The 12144-nt window shown below is 40.1% G+C and overlaps 1 protein-coding gene across 2 annotated transcripts in view; it reads left to right on the top strand.

Annotated features, from left to right (window-relative positions):
* The window catches only part of ADAMTSL1 (ADAMTS like 1), a 956380-nt gene that overhangs the window by 739120 nt on the left and 205116 nt on the right, over positions 1-12144 (top strand). The window lies entirely within an intron of this gene.

Raw genomic sequence — 12144 nt, 5'->3', positions numbered from 1 at the left:
AAAGACAAAAGCTCTCCTTTGGGTTTCTCTAACCTAGGAACAGTTCCAAAATGCTCCAGCGCTTCACTGCTGAGTAGCTGATGGTATGGTAAGGCAGTGTTTGACCAGAGTCCTATAAAAATTATTGAAGTCAGCATCTGTCTCAAAGCTGCCCCTTAATTTTTTTATTCTTCAAAATGACATTTTATTGATATTTCACTGAAGTGTGATAGACACAGAATCTCAACTTACCTCAAGCTACATGACTAACTAACAACCCATCAAGATGAAATTCGGCCGGCATATACTGCATAAATATAGCTATAAGAAACATAAATGAATAAGCCCACTGTAGCTGCTCAGTTTGGGTCTAGTAACTCTAACCTTTTCCTGCCGTAGGAGTTTTCTTATGGTTTCTACAGCCATAAGAAACTCCTACAGTAGAAAGAGGTTTGTATTTCCTCATGCCAATGCCTAGAACAGAAAAATATGACTTAGTTTCTTAGAGTCTTTTGGCTGTTGCCTCTTTATCTGGCCTGGTTTCAGTCTTTGGCCCTAAGAATAAGCACAGTACCAAGTCAATCATAACATTAACTCTTATCCTTCTGTTTATCAATCCATTTATTTCTTTGAAAAATTATTTACTGAGCTCCTATTATGTGAAGTTCTATCTTCCTAGAGATTTGGTCAAGTGAGGGGGACAATTATTACATAAAGATTTGCATTGTGATTATCAAAGACTGGTAGCTGTTCTAAGAAAATGGAAAGATGCTCAAAGATGTTAATAGGGGACCTATTAGGTCTGAGGGTCAGTGCATTAGTCTCTTCTCACATTGCTATAAAGAGCTATCTGAGACTTGGCAATTTATAAGTAAAAGAGGTTTCATTGATTCACAGTTCCACAGGCTGTGCAAGAAGCACAGCTGGGGAGGTCTCAGGAAACTTATAATCATAGCAGAAGGAGAAGGGAAAGCAGGCACATCTTACATGGCTAGACAAGGAGGAAGAGGGCAATGGAGGAAGTGCCACAAAATTTTAAACAACCAGATCTCATGAGAACTCACCATCATGAGAACAGCAGGGGAAAATCTGTCCCCATGATGCAATCACCTTCCCCAGCCCCCTCCTCCAACACTGGGGATTATAATTTGACAGGAGATTTGGGCAAGGACACAAATCTAAACCATATCATCCTGCCCCTGGCCCCTCCCAAATCTCATGCCCTTCTCATATTGCAAAATACAATCATCCCTTCTCAACAGTCTCCCAATTCTTAACTCACTTCAGCATTAACTCAAAAGTCCACAGTCCAAAGTCTCATCTGAGACAAGGCAAATCCCTTCTTCCTATGAGCCTGTAAAATAAAAAACAAGTCAGTTACTTCCAAGATACAATGGAGGTACAGGCATTGGGTAAATATACCCATTCCAAAAGGGAGAAATTAGCCCAAACAAAGGGGCTACAGACCCCATGCAAGTCAGAAACCCAGCAGGGCAGTCATTAAATCTTAAAGCTCCAAAATGATCTCCTTTGACTCTATGTGTCACATCCAGGCCACGCTGATGCAAGGGGTGGGCTCCAAAGGCCTTGGGCATCTCCACCCCTGTGAAGTTGAGTGCCTGCAGCTTTTCTAGGTTCATGGTGCAAGCTGTCAGTGGATCTACCATTCTCGGGTCTGCAGGATGGTGGCCCTCTTCTCACAGCTCCACTAGGCAGTGCCCCAGTTGAGACTCTGTGTGGGGCCTCCAATCCCACATTTCCCCTCCATACTGGTCTAGCAGAGGTTCTCCATGAGGTCTCTGTTCCTGCAACAGACTTCTGCCTTGATTTCCAAGCATTTCCATACATCCTCTGAAATCTAGGCAGTGTCTCCCAAGCTTCAACTCCTGCCCTCTGTTCACCCACAGGCTTAACAGTATGTGGAAGCCTCCAAGGCTCATGGCTTGCACCTTCTGGAGCAGATGCCTGAGACATATCTGGAGCCCTTTTAGCCATGGCTGGAGCTGGAGCAGCTGGGACACAGGGAGCAGTGTCCCAAGGTTAGGCAGGGCAGTGGAGCCCTGGGCCTGGCCCATAAAACCATTCTTCCCTCCTAGGCCTCCAGGCCTGTGATAGGAGGGACTGCCACAGCTCTGAAATGCCTTTGAGGCATTTTCCCTGTTGTCTTGGCTATTGACATTTGGGAAGGGCTGCTGTGAAGGTCTCTGAAATGCCTTCAAGGCATTTTCCCCATTGTGTTGGCTATTAAGATTTGGCTCTTTTTTACTTATGCCAGTTTCTGTAGCTAGCTTGAATTCCTCTCCAGAAAATGGGTTTTTCTTTTCTACCACATAGGCTGCAAATTTTCTAAACTTTTATGATCTCCTTCCCTTTTAAATATAAGTTTCAGTTTCAGGTTATCTCTTTGCTCATGCATGTGATTATATGCTGTTAGAAGCATCCAGATCACATCTGGAACACTTTGCTGCTTAGAAATTTCTTCCACCAGATACCCTAAATTATCACTCTCAAGTTCAAGATTCAAGGTTCCACAGTGCCTGAGGTGCCTGAGACCACCTCAGCCTGGACTTCATTGTCCATATCACTAGCATTTTGATTACAACAATTTACCAAGTCTCTAGGAAATTCCAAAGTTTCCCTGATCTTCCTGCCTTCTCAAACTCTTCCAACCTCTGCCAGTTACCCAGTTCCAAAGTCATTTCCACATTTTCAGGTATCTGTATAGCAATGCCCCACTTCTTGATAGCCATTTTCTGTATTAGTCTGTTCTCACATTGCTATAAAGGACTACCAGTACTGGGTAATTTCTTTAAAAAGAGGTTTAATTGATTCATAGTTCCACAGGTGGTACAGGAAGCATGGTTGGGGAGGCCACAGGAAATTTACAGTCATGATGGAAGATGAAGGGAAGGCAGGCACATCTTACATGGCCAGAGAAGGAGGAAGAGGGCAAAGGGAGAGGTGATACACACTTTTAAACAACCATATCTCTTGAGAGCTCACTATCACGAGAACAGCAAGGGGAAAATCCACTCCTATGGTCCAGTCACCTCCCACCAGGTCCCTCCTCCAATATTGGGGATTACAATTCGACAGGAGATTTGGACAGGGACACAAATCCAAACCATATCAGCCAGCAAAGCCCTCTTTGAGAAGGGACATATATACTGAGACCTGAAAGATGAGTGGGAGTTATTCCAAGCAAAGAGAAGGGAGGAGGGTGATCCAGGGTGCAACCCACACATGCCAGAATCTTGAGCCAGGAAAGCACTGACCACATTGAAGGAAGTAAAAGAAGATTAGTGTGGCTGGAGAGAGTAGTAACTGGGGGAAAATGGTGGGAGATGAGGATAGAAAATGCCATAAGATAACCAAGATAACCTTGGGATAAAGTTTGTCTTTTTTACCTGGGGACAGTAGGAGACAATTAAAAGCTTTACATTTTAAGATTCCCCTAGCTACTTCATTAAGAACAGGTCAGTAAGAAGTAACAGAGGAAGAAAATAGACCAGTGGCTATTGTGGTAGTCCAGCAGAAAGACAGTGTTAGCTCCAGTGATCATGGTATGCGTGGCAGCCCATGGCAGGACAGTGAGGTGATTAAGAGCACCAACTGTGGAGCCAGCCTGCCAGGGTTCAAGTCCTGACAATACCATTTACTGAGCAGTGTGGCCTTAGAAATCATTGTATTCCAATATTGTCATCTAGAAATTGAGACGAAAGTAGTACTATTAAAATATAATTTTGAAAAGGGTACAATCATAAGTCTCATGAAAATATAAAATAATCACATGACAAAAATATTATTAGTATTATTATTATTTCGAGATGGAGTCTAGCTTTGTTGCCAGGCTGGAGTGCAGTGGTGTGCTCTCAGCTCACTGCAACCTCTATCTCCTGGGTTCAAGTAATTCTCCTGCCTCAGCCTCCCAAGTAGCTGGGATTACAGGTGTGTGCCACCTCACCCAGCTAATTTTTTAATTTTTTTTTTAGTAGAGACGGGGTTTCACCATGTTGGCCAGGATGGTCTCCATCTCTTGATCTCGTGATCTGCCCACCTCGGCCTCCCCAAGTGCTGGGATTACAGGCGTGAGCCACCGTGCCCAGCCAAAAATTTTATTTAACTCGCAAATTATTGAGGAAGCCAGTGTGATATTAAAACTAGTTCAAATGAGAATTTGATTTAGAATAAAGTATATATTTTCTACCAGACAAAACCACTTGCAGTGCCATGAACAGAAAAATACATATATTATTATGGACAAGAAACATCTGTATCATCACCAGCCCTCTACAGGGAAACTTCTATCTCTATGGAGTTGCAAAACAGACTAGCAAAGACCATCAAAGGCTCATAATTCCATAGAACAAGACCACCCCTGGAAATTTGCTAGAAAATGCCAGCAGTTCATTGAAAAGACAACCAGTAATCTCTTTTGCCTATTTCAAAATGTTTCCAACGGTACCCATCTCCCAACAATGTCATAATGAGTTGTATATGTAAAATGCACAAAGCATGTTAGTGTAATATTTGCTTATTATTGCTATATTAAGGTGGTGGTAATGGAAATGGAGAGGAGTAAATGAGTTTATGTATATTTTCAAGGGAGAATTTAGAGAATTTGGCAATCAGCTGAAAGTGAGATGTGAAGGAAATTGAGGGGTCAAGAATAACTCCTGATTTTTTACTTGAGCAATTGGGTAGCCAGTAAAATCCTTTGCTGTGGTGGAGAAGATTGAAAGATGATTGGGTTACTGAAGGGGGAAATCAGGAGTTCCATTCTGGACATTTTAAGTTGGAGATTGAAGCTGCCTTTGAAACTTAAAAGCAAAAATGTCAAGAAGGAAAAAATAGCAATGTGCAGTAGTTAAGAGCACAAAACCTTACTAGTTGTGTAACTTATGCTTCAGTTTCCTCATCTGTCTATTAAATGGGAATAATAATAGTTTTATCTCATAATGTTCTTGTTCAGATTTAACAACTTTTATTTATAAAGCGCTTAGAATAGTGCCTGGCACATAAGAAACACTAAATAAGTTTTTGATAAATACATTAATTAAATTAATGTTTTTTCAGAGAAGAAAGTTCTAGAATAGAGATTAAATTAGAAGCTTCATGTACACTGATGGTATTTGAAACTAGGAATCATTGATGAACGCATTGGAAGATAGCACAAAGCCAAGTCCTGAGGCACTGCAATATTTTAATTTTTTTTTCTTTTTTTGAGACAGAGTCTTGCTCTGTCACCTAGGCTGGAGTGCAGTGGCGTGATGATCTCGGCTCACTGCAACCTCTGCCTCCTGGGTTCAAGTGATTCTCCTGCCTCAGTCTCCCAAGTAGCTTGGGCTTGCAGGTGCACGCCACCATGCCTGGCTAATTTTTTGTATTTTTAGTAGAGATGGGGTTTCACCATGTTGGCCAGGCTGGTCTTGAACTCCCGACCTCAAGTGATCTGCCTGTCTCGGCCTCCCAAAGTACTGGAATTACAAACATAAGCCACCATGCCTGGCCTGTGCCACTGCACTCAGCCAATATTTTGAATTTGAGAATAGAAGGACCTAGAAAAGGAGACTGAGAAGGAAGTAACCAGAGAAGAAAACCAAGAGAGTTTGGTGTCATGTAATTCAAGAGGAGGAAGTATTTCAAGAAGAAGTACTTGAAAGCAATGGTCAATTATGTTGAATGCCATTGGAAATGAGACAGAATGAGGATTAGGTTTGTTAAGAATAGCAGACAGGAAGGCCTGTGTTCTTAGAACCTGATACCCATCTTCCTCCTGGCCTTTTTCTTACTGTTGAATAAAAGCAGTTTCCTGATGGTCAGTGGGACCCTCCTTTAGTAAGACTCTTTATAATGTCTTGTCTAGAACCATATCAGAGAAAAGAGAAGGCAGAACTTCAAGATGACTTCAACAAAGTGCTCAAACATCAAGATCCCAGGCTTTGAAAGAGCCAGTAGTCTCTGGATGAATTGGAACTTTCAGAGAACTCAGCCCCTGCAACATTTTCCTCTAGTATAAAGTCTCTTTGAAAGGAAAATGTGCTCTCTAATGCAGTCAGCATTTTGTTTTTTAACCCAACTTCCATCACTGCGCATTTTCTGCAAGAAAGACATTCAGGCATTTTTGCAGAGAGGCCAGCTGCCTCTCAACCCAAAAGAGCATCATTATCATGAGAAAAAGTCTGTTTGTTACTTGGAAAATGCCTCTAAATATAGCTTTTCCATGTGTTTTGCTGGGTTTTTTCCCTTTTTTTTTTTTTTTTTTTGAGAGACTGGGTCTTCCTTTGTAGCCCAGGCTAGAGTGCAGTGGCACAATCAGAGTTCACTGTAACCTTGAACTCCTGGGTTCAAGAGATCCTCCCACCTTAGCCTTCCTGGTCCCTGGGACTACAGGTGTGTGTTACCAGACTCAGCTAACTTATTATAATTATTATTGGTAGACATGGGGTCTTGCTATATTGCCCAGGCTGGTCTCAAACTCTTGGCCTCAAGTGATCTTCCTGCCTTGGCCTCCGAAAATGCTGGGATTACAAGTGTGAGCCATAGTGCCTGACCACTTTAATATGTTTTTTAAATTAAGTTATTCCCTCAAATTATTACTGGTTAGCAACATTAGACAGGGACACTCAATTTTTTTCTTTTCAAGTAGTTGTATTGGTGGCTGCTTCAAAATTATCATTTGTTTTATTTTAATTTCCAGGATCATTATGTTTTTGATTATTCTACTGGGGCACCTTACAGTGCTGAAGATGCCTCATAGCCTAGGCGTGACACTTGAGGATTTGAGAAATCTATGAAAAGAAGTAGTGCTGTCAGATGTTGTGAGGAGTGATGTCCTAGAACCTTTGAAAAATTTTGCTTAGAGACCTCAATATGAGTTGCATAACTAGCGTGATTTATTTGCAGTTCTAGAGAATTGTAAACAACAGCAGTTGAGAAATATTTTCATAATTCCACATTCAGATCAAATATCCTTGAGTAAAGATCTTTCCTAACAAGTTAGATTCTCATTTATGTGGAATGATTTAGGCGTGGTTCTAAGTAAATGTAGAGGGATATTTTGGATAAGTATTATTTCAAAACTTTAATGCTCCAACTATATTTTAAGATTGCCTTAATATTATAGATTTTACAAGTAATTTTAAAATTCCTGAAGTGATTCAATTGAAGAGTTTCCCTTCCATTATAGCATTCCAAATGGTGTTTGCTTACTTATTTTAGAGGGTTTATTTAAATCTTTCTTTTTGACATTATCGAGAGGCATTAAATAACTAAAGAGTTTTTACACCAGATCTTCTGATCTCATGTAAAAATGGGAAGTAGATAAGAGTAGAAATGCAGTGTTTCCTTTTCTCTCTTCCAAGTTTCTTTCTCATCCAGTAGCAATTTTTTCCCTGTTTATCCAAAAGCCTCTTCAGATGCCAAAATGTGCAGCTTAGGTTTAGTTAGCTTCACTTTATCCTAAGGTTTTTACTCCATTAATGTCTCCAGGATTGCCCAGAATCAGGAGAAGGATCAACTTTTCAAAGTTTAAAAAATATATATAAGAATGAAGATTGGGTTAAAAAATGATGAGGCAATATGGAATTACATATTTTACCAATAAAGTATGTAAATTTTTTGGTCCTAAATAACATATTTATGGAAAAGACTTTTTGTTTAATTCAGAGTAGAATTACTTATGAAATATTTTCTTTTTCCAATATACTGTTTTCCATTCCTCTGTGGCCACTTGTTAATGATAAGATTTTTAAAAGGGAAAATCCATGATTCTCATGTAAATATAAAATGAACATCTGTCAAAGATTTTACCTACCTCATTAACCAATGAGGGAACCGGTAAGATGTTACAGCCAATTCAAATGAAATTTAAAAGAACCCTATTTATTTAGGCAAATATGAATGCCCAAATGAATTTACAAATAGATGCAAAATAGGTCTAGCTACAGGGCAACAATCAACTGCATTGCACTAAACACAATTAATCTGTATTTCTCTGGGCAGGAATCATTTGCACTATCAATTTCCTGCCACTTACAGGGTGGTAAAATATAATAGCTCAAAGTCAATGAAAGGCTAAGACAACCTAGGAAGAATGCACTTAACAGAGATACCCAGTAATCGGTAATCTTTGGGGTTTTTTTTTTTTTTTTTTTTTTTTTTTTGAGACAGAGTCTCACTCTGTCACCCAGGCTGGAATGCAGTAGCAAGATCTCCGCTCAATGCAACCTCCACCTCCTGGGTTCAAGTAATTATCCTGCATCAGCCTCCTGAATAGCTGGGATCACAGGCTCACACCGCCACACCTGGCCAATTTCTGTATTTTTAGTAGAGACAGGGTTTCGCCATGTTGGCCACGTTGGTCTCGAACTCCCGACTTGAGGCGATCTGCCCACCTCAGCCTCCCAAAGTGCTGAGATTACAGGCATGAGCCACTGTGCCTGATTTTAAACTCTAATTTTTCTCACATATTATTCAGTTTATTCCCTTCTCTTTTCTCACCCTACTGTCATGCCACCACTCACATACACAAACATACACCAAATGAAACAGGTAAAGAGAAATCCACAACCTCTATTGGCTCGTGGCTTGAAATGTAATAAGATTGAAAACCTATACCTAAATTGAGTATTTTTAATGAGACTTCCTGCATGTTTCAATTTGCATTTTTAAATTAGGGCATGAAACTAGTGATAGCCTCAAAATAAGACACCTATAAAGCTGTTTTTATTTTTAATAATCCCAATGATTTTTAAAACAAACATATATGAGAGAGGAAAGTAATAGGATAGAAGGAAAAGTTAATTTTCACATTGTATTAGTCCATTTTCACATTGTATTAGTCCATTTTCACATTGCTGAAAAGACATCTCTGAGACTGGGCAATTTACAAAAGAAAGAGGTTTAATTGGACTTACAGTTCCATATGTCTGGGGAGGCCTCACAATCATGGTGGAAGGCAAGGAGGGGCAAGTCACATCTTACATGGATAGCGGCAGGCAAAAAAGAGCTTGTGCAGAGAAACTCCCGCTTTTAAAACCATCAGATCTCATGAGACACATTCACTGTCATGAGAACAGCACAGGAAAGACCCGTCCCCATGATTCAATCATCTCCCATCAGGTCCCTCCCACAACACATGGGAATTATGGGAGCTACAAGATGAGATTTGGGTAGGAACACAGAACCAAACCATATCAAATATGTTAGTTACAGACTATGTAGACATACACCTAGAGGCTAGTGCTAGCTAATATCTGTGGTGACACGAGACTAATCAACCAAGAGTAAGTTGTTTTTGTTTAGCAGTATATTAATAAAGTGATTATTTTTGTTATTTCAGTGCATGCTTCTAACTCTACAATAGTCACTAATGAACTCTTAAACCACTTAGGGATTTTATAAGTGAATTTTATTGTCACTGTTTTCTATTTCATAAAAGAGACCATGGTAATTACTCTAATTAAATAATACATTTTTTTCTTAATGAAAGGAACAATTAAGCTGCAAATAGAAGGCCAGCCAGAAGCATTAATCATTCATTTGCCAGGTGTGGTTTGTTGTTGTTGTTTTAATTTCCTGAGAAGGAAAGACTAAATACAGAATCAGTTACTTCTGAAGTTTACACCCATCTTTTAAAGAACTAATTTGTCAAACCAGTCTTCATTCATCCAACAGTAGTGATGCTAACAAAAAGAATTTTTTTTTTTTTTTTGAGCCGAAGTCTCACTCTGTCGCCCAGGCTGGAGTGCGGTGGCACGATCTTGGCTCACTGCAACCTCCACCTCCCATGCCCAAGCAATTCTCCTGCCTCATCCTTCCGAGTAGCTGGGATTACAGGCGCCTGCCACCATGCCCGGCTAATTTTTATATTTTTGTAGAGACAGGGCTTCACCATGTTGGCCAGGCTGGTCTCGGACTCCTGACCTCAGGTGATCTGCCTGCCTTGGCCTCCCAAAGTGCTGGGATTCCAGGCGTGAGTGCCCGGCCAACAAAAAGAATTTTTAAACTTCCCAAATTTTAACCTTTTTATTGTCCATTTTTACATGAAAGTGATTAACGTACTGATTTAAAAACAAAAAAAAAAAATTTCCCTCTATTTTAAAGGTCCCTCTTTAAAGCTTCTAGCTCAGCAAGTGCTGTTCAAGATGAGACTTCTAAACATTAGAATTAAACCTCCTAACGCACTTGCCTGCCCTCTCACTGACCTCGCTTCCTCCCACTTGTGGCCAGAAAACTCAAGATAGTAAATACAGAGCTGGGAGATCTAGGGACTTGGGGAAAAGCCTCCTATGAAAAACAGTTATTATTCATTTGGCCATTTGCACTATCAGATATTTTTCTTTTGAAACATAATCTCCTGCCTTCAACAAAAGAGACTATATTATATCATACACTGTATGCACCAGAGAAATTAAGATGACTGCCAAAGGACAGCACCACTTAAAAACCAAATTGTTTTTAATTGGTGTGAACTCGATGAAGACCTAAGGATAGTGGATTGGGAGATAAGCCAGTGAGGCTGTTTTACATTTGATAAAACTCTCATTTGGGAGACATAAAACAGATGTTTATTGTTTTTGCTATTAACCCTAAATGTCTAGATAGTAAAAAATTACACACGTGCATGCACACATACACATATATATATATATGTTTTAATTGAAGCATGATGCCTTAAAATAAGTTTCAACCATTGCAACAAGTTCATGGGGCTTCAGTAAAATGGCCTTTCTATTTTATATGCTTTTGGTATATCTTCTTGGTTCTGGAATGACATCAAATGCAAAGTCATTTATATAATAGACAAGCAGAGCTGAGAGTCTAGTTTGTGCATCATTTATATTCTAGATCTTATCTGGGGCTCGCTTTGAAAACACAAATCAAGTTGGCTACTTGTCATATTCCATAAGCTTATATATGTGAAAAGAGATGGAAACTAAGACCTAAAATAAGTTTGAGGATTATGTATGGGTCTCAATGCGTTTGTATCTCTACCAAATGTTTTTTTCTATAGCAGGGGTTGGAAAACTACAGTCCACAGGCCAAATCCAGACCCTTCCATCAGCATCCCATCACCCCCTTTTTAAAACTAAAGTTTTATTGGAACACAGCCACACTAATTTGTTTACATATTTCATTCCACAATGGCAGAGTTGAGTAGTTTCAACAGAGTTCACGCAGTCCGCGAAATCTAAAATATTTTCATTCGGGCCCTTTATAGAGAAAGCTTGCCAGCCCTTGCCCTGTTATAATGGTTCCTAAAGAGGGCTCCTTATAAGCAACAGAACCATAATCCTTACTGCATAGAAAAAGCTGGTAGGGTGCAGTTCTTTTTGAGATCTTGCCATCTTTCTGATTCGAAAACAAAGTTTGGTACCACACTATTAAAGAAGTATTGCCGGGCGCGGTGGCTCACGCTTGTAATCCCAGCACTTTGGGAGGCCGAGGCGGGTGGATCACGAGGTCAGGAGATCGAGACCACGGTGAAACCCCGTCTCTACTAAAAATACAAAAAATTAGCCGGGCGTGGTGGCGGGCGCCTGTAGTCCCAGCTACTCAGAGAGGCTGAGGCAGGAGAATGGCGTGAACCCGGGAGGCGGAGCTTGCAGTGAGCCGAGATTGCGCCACTGCACTCCAGCCTGGGTGACAGAGCGAGACTCCGTCTCAAAAAAAAAAAAAAAAAGAAGTATTATTCATCACATCATTGTCAAAGTTAGCAGGCTAATCATTTGCTTTTGTGTCTTCTTACATGCAAAATAGTTTAGCATGCATTTTCCTTTGTGTCTTCATCTGTGTGATAAAATTAAATGCTTGTGTATCTGTTATGATTCTTGTCACAGGAGCCAAGTAGGTGGATGTGGATGTGTAATAAAAGGGTTAAAATGATTTTGATAGCAGCTTTTGGTTTTATGTTCCTAAAAAGCTCCCGCAGGGGGCATTATTTAAAGCAAGAAGACTTTTTAATCTTTTAGGATACCATTTTTTTCCAAGTTCTCTAGGTGCAAAAGGTGGAACAAAGAAGTCAAAAGGGTGAGAGGGAGGTGAAATTGTGATGAAATTTTCTTGGGATAATTCTGGGTGGCCATTCTACCCTCATCACCTTCCTGACAAGGTTATATGGGGACCTTTGTTCTCTCCTAGTGGATGACTCTTCAAAGGTAG

This window comes from Symphalangus syndactylus, chromosome 9 (assembly GCF_028878055.3).
Source record: "Symphalangus syndactylus isolate Jambi chromosome 9, NHGRI_mSymSyn1-v2.1_pri, whole genome shotgun sequence".
In the NCBI taxonomy this organism is placed as follows: Eukaryota; Metazoa; Chordata; class Mammalia; order Primates; family Hylobatidae; genus Symphalangus; species Symphalangus syndactylus.
The sequence above is the reverse complement of the archived record's forward strand: the minus strand, read 5'-3'. Positions and strand labels throughout refer to the sequence as shown.